The sequence below is a fragment of the Pseudophryne corroboree genome, chromosome 6 (genome assembly GCF_028390025.1).
Source record: "Pseudophryne corroboree isolate aPseCor3 chromosome 6, aPseCor3.hap2, whole genome shotgun sequence".
In the NCBI taxonomy this organism is placed as follows: domain Eukaryota; kingdom Metazoa; phylum Chordata; class Amphibia; order Anura; family Myobatrachidae; genus Pseudophryne; species Pseudophryne corroboree.
Window position 1 is genome coordinate 96,798,472 of NC_086449.1, and position 13,311 is coordinate 96,811,782.

Here is a 13,311-nt window from a genome sequence, read left to right on the forward strand (position 1 = left end):
TTCAACTCCTACCTGGCTTGTTTAAGTTGCCGTGATCGTATAGTGGTTAGCACTCTGCGTTGTGGCCGCAGCAACCCTGGTTTGAAGCTGTGTCACGGCATTTTCATTTTATTTCTCACACATCCATTTCTTTACAATATTGAAGGTAAGGACAATTGAAGAAACTAAGCAGATTCTTTGAATGTGCTTGCACAATTTGTCTTTACTGCTTATTGTGAAGCTATCTTTCCATACTTTGAATCATTTCTTTGTGAATCATTTTCTTGAAATCTGGAAAGCTGACATAAATTCCTGAATACAGGAAACTCAAATGAATGGACTCTGAGCAAGTTCATCACAGGCTGAAAAGATCATTTTGCAGTCACAAAAAGAATTGTTTGTGAGATGTTTATGGGAAATAAGCCCTGCAGCAAGTGTACAGTCAACTCTCAAAATTTGATTCTGTATATACTTCAATAACCATCAAAGCTTAAAACAGGTTCAAAAACATGATGAACACTCCAAGTGGCATAAGACAGCTGGGCCAGTGGCGCATTGGATAACGCGTCTGACTACGGATCAGCAGATTGTAGGTTCGACTCCTAGCTGGCTCGTTTAAGTTGCCGTGATCGTATAGTGGTTAGTACTCTGCGTTGTGGCCGCAGCAACCCTGGTTCGAAGCCGTGTCACGGCATTTTCATTTTATTTCTCACACATCCATTTCTTTACAATATTGAAGGTAAGGACAATTGAAGAAACTAAGCAGATTCTTTGAATGTGCTTGCACAATTTGTCTTTACTGCTTATTGTGAAGCTATCTTTCCATACTTTGAATCATTTCTTTGTGAATCATTTTCTTGAAATCTGGAAAGCTGACATAAATTCCTGAATACAGGAAACTCAAATGAATGGACTCTGAGCAAGTTCATCACAGGCTGAAAAGATCATTTTGCAGTCACAAAAAAAATTGTTTGTGAGATGTTTATGGGAAATAAGCCCTGCAGCAAGTGTACAGTCAACTCTCAAAATTTGATTCTGTATATACTTCAATAACCATCAAAGCTTGAAACAGGTTCAAAAACAAGATGAACACTCCAAAGTGGCATAAGACAGCTGGGCCAGTGGCGCAATGGATAACGCATCTGACTACGGATCAGAAGATTGTAGGTTCGACTCCTACCTGGCTCGTTTAAGTTGCCGTGATCGTATAGTGGATAGTACTCTGCGTTGTGGCTGCAGCAACCCTGGTTCGCAGCCGTGTCACGGCATTTTCATTTTATTTCTCACACATCCATTTCTTTACAATATTGAAGGTAAGGACAATTGAAGAAACTAAGCAGATTCTTTGAATGTGCTTGCACAATTTGTCTTTACTGCTTATTGTGAAGCTATCTTTCCATACTTTGAATCATTTCTTTGTGAATAATTTTCTTGAAATCTGGAAAGCTGACATAAATTCCTGAATACAGGAAACTCAAATGAATGGACTCTGAGCAAGTTCATCACAGGCTGAAAAGATCATTTTGCAGTCACAAAAAGAATTGTTTGTGAGATGTTTATGGGAAATAAGCCCTGCAGCAAGTGTACAGTCAACTCTCAAAATTTGATTCTGTATATACTTCAATAACCATCAAAGCTTAAAACAGGTTCAAAAACATGATGAACACTCCAAGTGGCATAAGACAGCTGGGCCAGTGGCGCATTGGATAACGCGTCTGACTACGGATCAGCAGATTGTAGGTTCGACTCCTACCTGGCTCGTTTAAGTTGCTTTGGTCGTATAGTGGTTAGTACTCTGCGTTGTGGCCGCAGCAACCCTGGTTCGAATCTGGGTGACGGCATTTTCATTTTATTTCTCACACATCCATTTCTTTACAATATTGAAGGTAAGGACAATTGAAGAAACTAAGCAGATTTTTTGAATGTTCTTGCACAATTTGTCTTTACTGCTTATTGTGAAGCTATCTTTCCATACTTTGAATCATTTCTTTGTGAATCATTTTCTTGAAATCTGGAAAGCTGACATAAATTCCTGAATACAGGAAACTCAAATGAATGGACTCTGAGCAAGTTCATCACAGGCTTAAAAGATCATTTTGCAGTCACAAAAAAAATTGTTTGTGAGATGTTTATGGGAAATAAGCCCTGCAGCAAGTGTACAGTCAACTCTCAAAATTTGATTCTGTATATACTTCAATAACCATCAAAGCTTGAAACAGGTTCAAAAACAGGATGAACACTCCAAGTGGCATAAGACAGCTGGGCCAGTGGCGCAATGGATAACGCGTCTGACTACGGATCAGAAGATTGTATGTTCGACTCCTACCTGGCTCGTTTAAGTTGCCGTGATCGTATAGTGGTTAGTACTCTGCGTTGTGGCCGCAGCAACCCCGGTTCGAATCCGGGTCACGACATTTTCATTTTATTTCTCACACATCCATTTCTTTACAATATTGAAGGTAAGGACATTTGAAGAAACTAAGCAGATTCTTTGAATGTGCTTGCACAATTTGTCTTTACTGCTTATTGTGAAGCTATCTTTCCATACTTTGAATCATTTCTTTGTGAATCATTTTCTTGAAATCTGGAAAGCTGACATAAATTCCTGAATACAGGAAACTCAAATGAATGGACTCTGAGCAAGTTCATCACAGGCTGAAAAGATCATTTTGCAGTCACAAAAAAAATTGTTTGTGAGATGTTTATGGGAAATAAGCCCTGCAGCAAGTGTACAGTCAACTCTCAAAATTTGATTCTGTATATACTTCAATAACCATCAAAGCTTAAAACAGGTTCAAAAACATGATGAACACTCCAAGTGGCATAAGACAGCTGGGCCAGTGGCGCATTGGATAACGCGTCTGACTACGGATCAGCAGATTGTAGGTTCGACTCCTAGCTGGCTCGTTTAAGTTGCCGTGATCGTATAGTGGTTAGTACTCTGCGTTGTGGCCGCAGCAACCCTGGTTCGAAGCCGTGTCACGGCATTTTCATTTTATTTCTCACACATCCATTTCTTTACAATATTGAAGGTAAGGACAATTGAAGAAACTAAGCAGATTCTTTGAATGTGCTTGCACAATTTGTCTTTACTGCTTATTGTGAAGCTATCTTTCCATACTTTGAATCATTTCTTTGTGAATCATTTTCTTGAAATCTGGAAAGCTGACATAAATTCCTGAATACAGGAAACTCAAATGAATGGACTCTGAGCAAGTTCATCACAGGCTGAAAAGATCATTTTGCAGTCACAAAAAAAATTGTTTGTGAGATGTTTATGGGAAATAAGCCCTGCAGCAAGTGTACAGTCAACTCTCAAAATTTGATTCTGTATATACTTCAATAACCATCAAAGCTTGAAACAGGTTCAAATACAAGATGAACACTCCAAAGTGGCATAAGACAGCTGGGCCAGTGGCGCAATGGATAACGCATCTGACTACGGGTCAGAAGATTGTAGGTTCGACTCCTACCTGGCTCGTTTAAGTTGCCGTGATCGTATAGTGGTTAGTACTCTGCGTTGTGGCTGCAGCAACCCTGGTTTGCAGCCGTGTCACGGCATTTTCATTTTATTTCTCACACATCCATTTCTTTACAATATTGAAGGTAAGGACAATTGAAGAAACTAAGCAGATTCTTTGAATGTGCTTGCACAATTTGTCTTTACTGCTTATTGTGAAGCTATCTTTCCATACTTTGAATCATTTCTTTGTGAATCATTTTCTTGAAATCTGGAAAGCTGACATAAATTCCTGAATTCTGGAAACTCAAATGAATGGACTCTGAGCAAGTTCATCACAGGCTTAAAAGATCATTTTGCAGTCACAAAAAAAATTGTTTGTGAGATGTTTATGGGAAATAAGCCCTGCAGCAAGTGTACAGTCAACTCTCAAAATTTGATTCTGTATATACTTCAATAACCATCAAAGCTTGAAACAGGTTCAAAAACAGGATGAACACTCCAAGTGGCATAAGACAGCTGGGCCAGTGGCGCAATGGAAAACGCGTCTGACTGCGGATCAGCAGATTGTATGTTCGACTTCTACCTGGCTCGTTTAAGTTGCCGTGATCGTATAGTGGTTAGTACTCTGCGTTGTGGCCGCAGCAACCCCGGTTCGTATCTGGGTCACGGCATTTTCATTTTATTTCTCACACATCCATTTCTTTACAATATTGAAGGTAAGGACAATTGAAGAAACTAAGCAGATTCTTTGAATGTGCTTGCACAATTTGTCTTTACTGCTTATTGTGAAGCTATCTTTCCATACTTTGAATCATTTCTTTGTGAATCATTTTCTTGAAATCTGGAAAGCTGACATAAATTCCTGAATACAGGAAACTCAAATGAATGGACTCTGAGCAAGTTCATCACAGGCTGAAAAGATTATTTTGTAGTCACTAAGAAAATTGTTTGTGAGATGTTTATGGGAAATAAGCCCTGCAGCAAGTGTACAGTCAACTCTGAAAATTTGATTCTGTATATACTTCAACAACCATCAAAGCTTGAAACAGGTTCAAAAACATGATGAACACTCCAAAGTGGTATAAGACAGCTGGGCCAGTGGCGCAATGGATAACGCGTCTGACTACGGATCAGAAGATTGTAGGTTCGACTCCTACCTGGCTAGTTTAAGTTTTCGTGATCGTATAGTGGTTAGTACTCTGCGTTCTGGCCGCAGCAACCCCGGTTCGAATCCGGGTCACGGCATTTTCATTTTATTTCTCACACATCCATTTCTTTACAATATTGAAGGTAAGGACAATTGAAGAAACTAAGCAGATTCTTTGAATGTGCTTGCACAATTTGTCTTTACTGCTTATTGTGAAGCTATCTTTCCATACTTTGAATCATTTCTTTGTGAATCATTTTCTTGAAATCTGGAAAGCTGACATAAATTCCTGAATACAGGAAACTCAAATGAATGGACTCTGAGCAAGTTCATCACAGGCTGAAAAGATCATTTTGCAGTCACAAAAAGAATTGTTTGTGAGATGTTTATGGGAAATAAGCCCTGCAGCAAGTGTACAGTCAACTCTCAAAATTTGATTCTGTATATACTTCAATAACCATCAAAGCTTAAAACAGGTTCAAAAACATGATGAACACTCCAAGTCACATAAGACAGCTGGGCCAGTGGCGCATTGGATAACGCGTCTGACTACGGATCAGCAGATTGTAGGTTCGACTCCTACCTGGCTCGTTTAAGTTGCTTTGGTCGTATAGTGGTTAGTACTCTGCGTTGTGGCCGCAGCAACCCCGGTTCGAATCTGGGTGACGGCATTTTCATTTTATTTCTCACACATCCATTTCTTTACAATATTGAAGGTAAGGACAATTGAAGAAACTAAGCAGATTTTTTGAATGTTCTTGCACAATTTGTCTTTACTGCTTATTGTGAAGCTATCTTTCCATACTTTGAATCATTTCTTTGTGAATCATTTTCTTAAAATCTGGAAAGCTGACATAAATTCCTGAATACAGGAAACTCAAATGAATGGACTCTGAGCAAGTTCATCACAGGCTTAAAAGATCATTTTGCAGTCACAAAAAAAATTGTTTGTGAGATGTTTATGGGAAATAAGCCCTGCAGCAAGTGTACAGTCAACTCTCAAAATTTGATTCTGTATATACTTCAATAACCATCAAAGCTTGAAACAGGTTCAAAAACAGGATGAACACTCCAAGTGGCATAAGACAGCTGGGCCAGTGGCGCAATGGATAACGCGTCTGACTACGGATCAGAAGATTGTATGTTCGACTCCTACCTGGCTCGTTTAAGTTGCCGTGATCGTATAGTGGTTAGTACTCTGCGTTGTGGCCGCAGCAACCCCGGTTCAAATCCGGGTCACGACATTTTCATTTTATTTCTCACACATCCATTTCTTTACAATATTGAAGGTAAGGACATTTGAAGAAACTAAGCAGATTCTTTGAATGTGCTTGCACAATTTGTCTTTACTGCTTATTGTGAAGCTATCTTTCCATACTTTGAATCATTTCTTTGTGAATCATTTTCTTGAAATCTGGAAAGCTGACATAAATTCCTGAATACAGGAAACTCAAATGAATGGACTCTGAGCAAGTTCATCACAGGCTGAAAAGATTATTTTGTAGTCACAAAGAAAATTGTTTGTGAGATGTTTATGGGAAATAAGCCCTGCAGCAAGTGTACAGTCAACTCTGAAAATTTGATTCTGTATATTCTTCAACAACCATCAAAGCTTGAAACAGGTTCAAAAACATGATGAACACTCCAAAGTGGTATAAGACAGCTGGGCCAGTGGCGCAATGGATAACGCGTCTGACTACGGATCAGAAGATTGTAGGTTCGACTCCTACCTGGTTAGTTTAAGTTGTCGTGATCGTATAGTGGTTAGTACTCTGCGTTGTGGCCGCAGCAACCCCGGTTCAAATCCTGGTCACGGCATTTTCATTTTATTTCTCACACATCCATTTCTTTACAATATTGAAGGTAAGGACAATTGAAGAAACTAAGCAGATTCTTTGAATGTGCTTGCACAATTTGTCTTTACTGCTTATTGTGAAGCTATCTTTCCATACTTTGAATCATTTCTTTGTGAATCATTTTCTTGAAATCTGGAAAGCTGACATAAATTCCTGAATACAGGAAACTCAAATGAATGGACTCTGAGCAAGTTCATCACAGGCTGAAAAGATCATTTTGCAGTCACAAAAAGAATTGTTTGTGAGATGTTTATGGGAAATAAGCCCTGCAGCAAGTGTACAGTCAACTCTCAAAATTTGATTCTGTATATACTTCAATAACCATCAAAGCTTAAAACAGGTTCAAAAACATGATGAACACTCCAAGTGGCATAAGACACCTGGGCCAGTGGCGCATTGGATAACGCGTCTCACTACGGATCAGCAGATTGTAGGTTCGACTCCTAGCTGGCTCGTTTAAGTTGCCGTGATCGTATAGTGGTTAGTACTCTGCGTTGTGGCTGCAGCAACCTTGGTTCGAAGCCGTGTCACGGCATTTTCATTTTATTTCTCACACATCCATTTCTTTACAATATTGAAGGTAAGGACAATTGAAGAAACTAAGCAGATTCTTTGAATGTGCTTGCACAATTTGTCTTTACTGCTTATTGTGAAGCTATCTTTCCATACTTTGAATCATTTCTTTGTGAATCATTTTCTTGAAATCTGGAAAGCTGACATAAATTCCTGAATACAGGAAACTCAAATGAATGGACTCTGAGCAAGTTCATCACAGGCTGAAAAGATCATTTTGCAGTCACAAAAATAATTGTTTGTGAGATGTTTATGGGAAATAAGCCCTGCAGCAAGTGTACAGTCAACTCTCAAAATTTGATTCTGTATATGCTTCAATAACCATCAAAGCTTAAAACAGGTTCAAAAACATGATGAACACTCCAAGTGGCATAAGACAGCTGGGCCAGTGGCGCATTGGATAACGCGTCTGACTACGGATCAGCAGATTGTAGGTTCGACTCCTACCTGGCTCGTTTAAGTTGCCGTGATCGTATAGTGGTTAGTACTCTGCGTTGTGGCCGCAGCAACCCCGGTTCGAATCCGGGTCACGGCATCTTCATTTTATTTCTCACACATCCATTTCTTTACAATATTGAAGGTAAGGACAATTGAAGAAACTAAGCAGATTCTTTGAATGTGCTTGCACAATTTGTCTTTACTGCTTATTGTGAAGCTATCTTTCCATACTTTGAATCATTTCTTGATAATTTCTTTGTGAATCGTTTTCTTGAAATCTGGAAAGCTGACATAAATTCCTGAATACAGGAAACTCAAATGAATGGACTCTGAGCAAGTTCATCACAGGATGAAAAGATTATGTTGCAGTCACAAAGAAAATTGTTTGTGAGATGTTTATGGGAAATAAGCCCTGCAGCAAGTGTACAGTCAACTCTGAAAATTTGATTCTGTATATACTTCAACAACCATCAAAGCTTGAAACAGGTTCAAAAACATGATGAACACTCCAAAGTGGTATAATACAGCTGGGCCAGTGGTGCAATGGATAACGCGTCTGACTACGGATCAGAAGATTGTAGGTTCGACTCCTACCTGGCTCGTTTAAGTTGCCGTGATCGTATAGTGGTTAGTACTATTCGTTGTGGCCGCAGCAACCCCGGTTCGAATCCAGGTCACGGCATTTTCATTTTATTTCTCATACATCCATTTCTTTACAATATTGAAGGTAAGGACAATTGAAGAAACTAAGCAGATTCTTTGAATGTGCTTGCACAATTTGTCTTTACTGCTTATTGTGAAGCTATCTTTCCATACTTTGAATCATTTCTTTGTGAATCATTTTCTTGAAATCTGGAAAGCTGACATAAATTCCTGAATACAGGAAACTCAAATGAATGGACTCTGAGCAAGTTCATCACAGGCTGAAAAGATTATTTTGTAGTCACAAAGAAAATTGTTTGTGAGATGTTTATGGGAAATAAGCCCTGCAGCAAGTGTACAGTCAACTCTGAAAATTTGATTCTGTATATACTTCAACAACCATCAAAGCTTGAAACAGGTTCAAAAACATGATGAACACTCCAAAGTGGTATAAGACAGCTGGGCCAGTGGCGCAATGGATAACGCGTCTGACTACGGATCAGAAGATTGTAGGTTCGACTCCTACCTGGCTCGTTTAAGTTGCCGTGATCGTATAGTGGTTAGTACTCTGCGTTGTGGCCGCAGCAACCCCGGTTCGAATCCGGGTCACGGCATTTTCATTTTATTTCTCACACATCCATTTCTTTACAATATTGAAGGTAAGGACAATTGAAGAAACTAAGCAGATTCTTTGAATGTGCTTGCACAATTTGTCTTTACTGCTTATTGTGAAGCTATCTTTCCATACTTTGAATCATTTCTTGATCATTTCTTTGTGAATCATTTTCTTGAAATCTGGAAAGCTGACATAAATTCCTGAATACAGGAAACTCAAATGAATGGACTCTGAGCAAGTTCATCACAGGCTGAAAATATAATTTTGCAATCACAAAGAAAATTGTTTGTGAGATCTTTTTGGGAAATAAGCCCTGCAGCAAGTGTACAGTCAACTCTGAAAATTTGATTCTGTATATACTTCAATAACCATCAAAGCTTGAAACAGGTTCAAAAACATGATGAACACTCCAAGTGGCATAAGACAGCTGGGCCAGTGGCGTAATGGATAACGCGTCTGACTACAGATCAGCAAATTGTAGGTTCGACTCCTACCTTGCTCGTTTAAGTTGCTGTGATCGTATAGTGGTTAGTACTCTGCGTTGTGGCCGCAGCAACCCCGGTTTGAATCCAGGTCACGGCATTTTCATTTTATTTCTCACACATCCATTTCTTTACAATATTGGAGGTAAGGACAATTGAAGAAACTAAGCATATTCTTTGAATGTGCTTGCACAATTTGTCTTTACTGCTTATTGTGAAGCTATCTTTCCATACTTTGAATCATTTCTTGATCATTTCTTCGTGAATCATTTTCTTGAAATCTGGAAAGCTGACATAAATTCCTGAATACAGGAAACTCAAATGAATTGACTCTGAGCAAGTTCATCACAAGCTGAAAAGATCATTTTGCAGTCACAAAGAAAATTGTTTGTGAGATGTTTATGGGAAATAAGCCCTGCAGCAAGTGTACAGTCAACTCTCAAAATTTGATTCTGTATATACTTCAATAACCATCAAAGCTTGAAACAGGTTCAAAAACATGATGAACACTCCAAGTGGCATAAGACAGCTGGGCCAGTGGCGCAATGGATAAAGAGTCTGACTACGGATCAGTAGATTGTATTTTCGACTCCTACCTGGCTTGTTAAAGATGCCATGATCGTATAGTGGTTAGTACTCTGCGTTGTGGCTGCAGCAACCCCGGTTCGAATCCGGGTCACTGCATTTTTATTTTATTTCTCACACATCCATTTCTTTACAATATTGAAGGTAAGGACAATTGAAGAAACTAAGCAGATTCTTTGAATGTGCTTGCACAATTTGTCTTTACTGCTTATTGTGAAGCTATCTTTCCATACTTTGAATCATTTCTTTGTGAATCATTTTCTTGAAATCTGGAAAGCTGACATAAATTCCTGAATACAGGAAACTCAAATGAATGGACTCTGAGCAAGTTCATCACAGGCTGAAAAGATCATTTTGCAGTCACAAAAAAAATAGTTTGTGAGATGTTTATGGGAAATAAGCCCTGCAGCAAGTGTACAGTCAACTCTCAAAATTTGATTCTGTATATACTTCAATAACCATCAAAGCTTGAAACAGGTTCAAAAACATGATGAACACTCCAAAGTGGCATAAGACAGCTGGGCCAGTGGCGCAATGGATAACGCATCTGACTACGGATCAGAAGATTGTAGGTTCGACTCCTACCTGGCTCGTTTAAGATGCCATGATCGTATAGTGGTTAGTACTCTGCGTTGTGGCTGCAGCAACCCTGGTTCGAAGCCGTGTCACGGCATTTTCATTTTATTTCTCACACATCCATTTCTTTACAATATTGAAGGTAAGGACAATTGAAGAAACTAAGCAGATTCTTTGAATGTGCTTGCACAATTTGTCTTTACTGCTTATTGTGAAGCTATCTTTCCATACTTTGAATCATTTCTTTGTGAATCATTTTCTTGAAATCTGGAAAGCTGACATAAATTCCTGAATACAGGAAACTCAAATGAATGGACTCTGAGCAAGTTCATCACAGGCTGAAAAGATCATTTTGCAGTCACAAAAAAAATTGTTTGTGAGATGTTTATGGGAAATAAGCCCTGCAGCAAGTGTACAGTCAACTCTCAAAATTTGATTCTGTATATACTTCAATAACCATCAAAGCTTAAAACAGGTTCAAAAACATGATGAACACTCCAAGTGGCATAAGACAGCTGGGCCAGTGGCGCATTGGATAACACGTCTGACTACGGATCATCAGATTGTAGGTTCGACTCCTAGCTGGCTCGTTTAAGTTGCCTTGATCGTATAGTGGTTAGTACTCTGCGTTGTGGCTGCAGCAACCCCGGTTCGAATCCTGGTGACGGCATTTTCATTTTATTTCTCACACATCCATTTCTTTACAATATTGAAGGTAAGGACAATTGAAGAAACTAAGCAGATTCTTTGAATGTGCTTGCACAATTTGTCTTTACTGCTTATTGTGAAGCTATCTTTCCATACTTTGAATCATTTCTTGATCATTTCTTTGTGAATCATTTTCTTGAAACCTGGAAAGCTGACATAAATTCCTGAATACAGGAAACTCAAATGAATAGACTCTGAGCAAGTTCATCACAGGATGAAAAGATTATTTTGCAGTCAGAAAGAAAATTGTTTGTGAGATGTTTATGGGAAATAAGCCCTGCAGCAAGTGTACAGTCAACTCTGAAAATTTGATTCTGTATATACTTCAACAACCATCAAAGCTTGAAACAGGTTCAAAAACATGATGAACACTCCAAAGTGGTATAAGACAGCTGGGCCAGTGGCGCAATGGATAACGCGTCTGACTACGGATCAGAAGATTGTATGTTCGACTCCTACCTGGCTCGTTTAAGTTGCCGTGATCGTATAGTGGTTAGTACTCTGCGTTGTGGCCGCAGCAACCCCGGTTCGAATCCGGGTCACGGCATTTTCATTTTATTTCTCACACATCCATTTCTTTACAATATTGAAGGTAAGGACAATTGAAGAAACTAAGCAGATTCTTTGAATGTGCTTGCACAATTTGTCTTTACTGCTTATTGTGAAGCTATCTTTCCATACTTTGAATCATTTCTTTGTGAATTATTTTCTTGAAATCTGGAAAGCTGACATAAATTCCTGAATACAGGAAACTCAAATGAATGGACTCTGAGCAAGTTCATCACAGGCTGAAAAGATTATTTTGTAGTCACAAAGAAAATTGTTTGTGAGATGTTTATGGGAAATAAGCCCTGCAGCAAGTGTACAGTCAACTCTGAAAATTTGATTCTGTATATACTTCAACAACCATCAAAGCTTGAAACAGGTTCAAAAACATGATGAACACTCCAAAGTGGCATAAGACAGCTGGGCCAGTGGCGCAATGGATAACACGTCTGACTATGGATCAGAATATATAGGTTCGACTCATACCTGGCTCGTTTAAGTGATCGTATAGTGGTTAGTGCTCTGCGTTGTGGCCGCAGCAACCCCGGTTCGAATCCGGGTCACCGCATTTTCATTTTATTTCTCACACATCCATTTCTTTACAATATTGAAGGTAAGGACAATTGAAGAAACTAAGCAGATTCTTTGAATGTGCTTGCACAATTTGTCTTTACTGCTTATTGTGAAGCTATCTTTCCATACTTTGAATCATTTCTTTGTGAATTATTTTCTGAAAATCTGGAAAGCTGACATAAATTCCTGAATACAGGAAACTCAAATGAATGGACTCTGAGCAAGTTCATCACAGGCTGAAAAGATTATTTTGTAGTCACAAAAAAAATTGTTTGTGAGATGTTTATGGGAAATAAGCCCTGCAGCAAGTGTACAGTCAACTCTCAAAATTTGATTCTGTATATACTTCAATAACCATCAAAGCTTGAAACAGGTTCAAAAACAGGATGAACACTCCAAGTGGCATAAGACAGCTGGGCCAGTGGCGCAATGGATAACGCGTCTGACTACGGATCAGCAGATTGTATGTTCGACTCCTAACTGGCTCGTTTAAGTTGCCGTGATCGTATAGTGGTTAGTACTCTGCGTTGTGGCCGCAGCAACCCCGGTTCGAATCCGGGTCACGGCATTTTCATTTTATTTCTCACACATCCATTTCTTTACAATATTGAAGGTAAGGACAATTGAAGAAACTAAGCAGATTCTTTGAATGTGCTTGCACAATTTGTCTTTACTGCTTATTGTGAAGCTATTTTTCCATACTTTGAATCATTTCTTGATCATTTCTTTGTGAATCGTTTTCTTGAAATCTGGAAAGCTGACATAAATTCCTGAATACAGGAAACTCAAATGAATGGACTCTGAGCAAGTTCATCACAGGCTGAAAAGATTATTTTGCAGTCACAAAGAAAATTGTTTGTGAGATGTTTATGGGAAATAAGCCCTGCAGCAAGTGTACAGTCAACTCTGAAAATTTGATTCTGTATATACTTCAACAACCATCAAAGCTTGAAACAGGTTCAAAAACATGATGAACACTCCAAAATGGTATAAGACAGCTGGGCCAGTGGTGCAATGGATAACGCGTCTGACTACAGATCAGAAGATTGTAGGTTCGACTCCTACCTGGCTCGTTTAAGTTGCCGTGATCGTATAGTGGTTAGTACTCTGCGTTGTGGCCGCAGCAA

At 39.0% G+C, this 13,311-nt stretch overlaps 17 non-coding genes across 17 annotated transcripts; all 17 read left to right on the plus strand.

Moving 5' to 3' along the window:
- Positions 1-1,094: 1,094 nt before the first annotated feature.
- Positions 1,095-1,167, plus strand: TRNAR-ACG (transfer RNA arginine (anticodon ACG)). The gene has a single exon. It is a non-coding gene; the product is annotated as a tRNA-Arg (tRNA).
- A 1,073-nt stretch (positions 1,168-2,240) lies between these two features.
- TRNAR-ACG (transfer RNA arginine (anticodon ACG)) lies at positions 2,241-2,313 on the plus strand. Its single transcript has one exon. It is a non-coding gene; the product is annotated as a tRNA-Arg (tRNA).
- An 8-nt stretch (positions 2,314-2,321) lies between these two features.
- Positions 2,322-2,393, plus strand: TRNAH-GUG (transfer RNA histidin (anticodon GUG)). Its single transcript has one exon. It is a non-coding gene; the product is annotated as a tRNA-His (tRNA).
- Positions 2,394-3,387: 994 nt separating this feature from the next.
- TRNAR-ACG (transfer RNA arginine (anticodon ACG)) lies at positions 3,388-3,460 on the plus strand. Its single transcript has one exon. It is a non-coding gene; the product is annotated as a tRNA-Arg (tRNA).
- Positions 3,461-4,534: 1,074 nt separating this feature from the next.
- On the plus strand, positions 4,535-4,607 carry TRNAR-ACG (transfer RNA arginine (anticodon ACG)). Its single transcript has one exon. It is a non-coding gene; the product is annotated as a tRNA-Arg (tRNA).
- A 1,073-nt stretch (positions 4,608-5,680) lies between these two features.
- TRNAR-ACG (transfer RNA arginine (anticodon ACG)) lies at positions 5,681-5,753 on the plus strand. Its single transcript has one exon. It is a non-coding gene; the product is annotated as a tRNA-Arg (tRNA).
- An 8-nt stretch (positions 5,754-5,761) lies between these two features.
- On the plus strand, positions 5,762-5,833 carry TRNAH-GUG (transfer RNA histidin (anticodon GUG)). Its single transcript has one exon. It is a non-coding gene; the product is annotated as a tRNA-His (tRNA).
- A 421-nt stretch (positions 5,834-6,254) lies between these two features.
- On the plus strand, positions 6,255-6,327 carry TRNAR-ACG (transfer RNA arginine (anticodon ACG)). The gene has a single exon. It is a non-coding gene; the product is annotated as a tRNA-Arg (tRNA).
- A 1,154-nt stretch (positions 6,328-7,481) lies between these two features.
- Positions 7,482-7,553, plus strand: TRNAH-GUG (transfer RNA histidin (anticodon GUG)). Its single transcript has one exon. It is a non-coding gene; the product is annotated as a tRNA-His (tRNA).
- Positions 7,554-7,985: 432 nt separating this feature from the next.
- On the plus strand, positions 7,986-8,058 carry TRNAR-ACG (transfer RNA arginine (anticodon ACG)). The gene has a single exon. It is a non-coding gene; the product is annotated as a tRNA-Arg (tRNA).
- A 501-nt stretch (positions 8,059-8,559) lies between these two features.
- TRNAR-ACG (transfer RNA arginine (anticodon ACG)) lies at positions 8,560-8,632 on the plus strand. The gene has a single exon. It is a non-coding gene; the product is annotated as a tRNA-Arg (tRNA).
- Positions 8,633-8,640: 8 nt separating this feature from the next.
- On the plus strand, positions 8,641-8,712 carry TRNAH-GUG (transfer RNA histidin (anticodon GUG)). Its single transcript has one exon. It is a non-coding gene; the product is annotated as a tRNA-His (tRNA).
- A 1,589-nt stretch (positions 8,713-10,301) lies between these two features.
- Positions 10,302-10,374, plus strand: TRNAR-ACG (transfer RNA arginine (anticodon ACG)). Its single transcript has one exon. It is a non-coding gene; the product is annotated as a tRNA-Arg (tRNA).
- Positions 10,375-11,459: 1,085 nt separating this feature from the next.
- Positions 11,460-11,532, plus strand: TRNAR-ACG (transfer RNA arginine (anticodon ACG)). The gene has a single exon. It is a non-coding gene; the product is annotated as a tRNA-Arg (tRNA).
- Positions 11,533-11,540: 8 nt separating this feature from the next.
- On the plus strand, positions 11,541-11,612 carry TRNAH-GUG (transfer RNA histidin (anticodon GUG)). The gene has a single exon. It is a non-coding gene; the product is annotated as a tRNA-His (tRNA).
- Positions 11,613-12,680: 1,068 nt separating this feature from the next.
- On the plus strand, positions 12,681-12,752 carry TRNAH-GUG (transfer RNA histidin (anticodon GUG)). Its single transcript has one exon. It is a non-coding gene; the product is annotated as a tRNA-His (tRNA).
- Positions 12,753-13,184: 432 nt separating this feature from the next.
- TRNAC-ACA (transfer RNA cysteine (anticodon ACA)) lies at positions 13,185-13,257 on the plus strand. Its single transcript has one exon. It is a non-coding gene; the product is annotated as a tRNA-Cys (tRNA).
- The last annotated feature ends 54 nt before the right edge of the window (positions 13,258-13,311 follow it).